This window comes from Heptranchias perlo, chromosome 15, assembly GCF_035084215.1.
Source record: "Heptranchias perlo isolate sHepPer1 chromosome 15, sHepPer1.hap1, whole genome shotgun sequence".
Classification (NCBI taxonomy): domain Eukaryota; kingdom Metazoa; phylum Chordata; class Chondrichthyes; order Hexanchiformes; family Hexanchidae; genus Heptranchias; species Heptranchias perlo.
The window spans coordinates 22,269,570-22,270,603 of record NC_090339.1 but is presented as its reverse complement, the minus strand read 5'-3'; the positions used below and the strand labels follow the sequence as shown (position 1 = coordinate 22,270,603).

Here is a 1,034-nt window from a genome sequence, read left to right as displayed (position 1 = left end):
GCTTTTCCCTGCCGCCCTTCTTAAACAAAGGCACAACATTTGCTACCCTCCAATCTTCAGGCACCTCACCTGTCACGGTGGATGATTCAAATATCTCTGCTAGGGGACCCGCAATTTCCTCCCTAACCTCCCATAACGTCCTGGGATACATTTCATCAGGTCCCGGAGATTTATCTACCTTGATGCGCAAATTGAACACAACATCGACGAGAATGTGATTCGAACCCACGCGTGCAGAGCACAATGGATTAGCAGTCCATCGCCTTAACCACTCGGCCACCTCGTCACAATAACGCTCAATTATGCTCAATAACTAAAGTTTTGTTAAAAAGTATGTACGAAGCATCTCACAATGCTAATGGTTATGGTGGCAGTAGATTGAGCTTGCTCCTAACTCGCTTACAGAAAGCTGCCAGAATCTATTGTGAAAAACAATCTGTTCTTGATTGAAAAAGCAGCCATGAATATAAAAAAGAGGGAATCTGTGAGGCTAAATCTCATCGAATTACATCAAAAAACAGACTGTAATAATACACTCCTTGAAGTCACAATTGTTGATGAGATGAGATAGGACGTCGCTTGGCCTGAAGTGTCTGCTGACGTTGCAGTTGTTATTACCGACATAAGAAGCTACCTGAAACCACATTTTTCGAGCCTTTTCAAATCAAATTGACCATTTGAGAAATATTGAGAACAGGGAATGTGATAAAGAGGGTTACTTATCTCACCTTGGGGGAAGCCAACACAACTGAATTGTGATACAAAGACGATGCTGTTGACAAGCACCGCTACCACAGCAATATGAGAATCTATTGAATTAAAGAGACCTTGTAGCTCAATCATTATATGCTAGAGGAGGTGCTGAGCGTCAGAGAAGCAAACCAGACTTTTGAGAGAAAGCACAGAACATGAGCTTCTGAGCTCCCAGATTCTAACTGTCTCAAAGTTTTTCAAACAAAGAAGAGAATTCATAAACCGGCATGAAACAAGATCCTATTTATGTGGCAGAACAAATAGGTGTCCAGCCATAGAGA

At 42.1% G+C, this 1,034-nt stretch overlaps 1 non-coding gene across 1 annotated transcript; it reads right to left on the bottom strand.

Moving 5' to 3' along the window:
• Positions 1 to 204: 204 nt before the first annotated feature.
• On the bottom strand, positions 205 to 286 carry trnas-gcu (transfer RNA serine (anticodon GCU)). The gene has a single exon. It is a non-coding gene; the product is annotated as a tRNA-Ser (tRNA).
• Between the last annotated feature and the right edge of the window lie 748 nt (positions 287 to 1,034).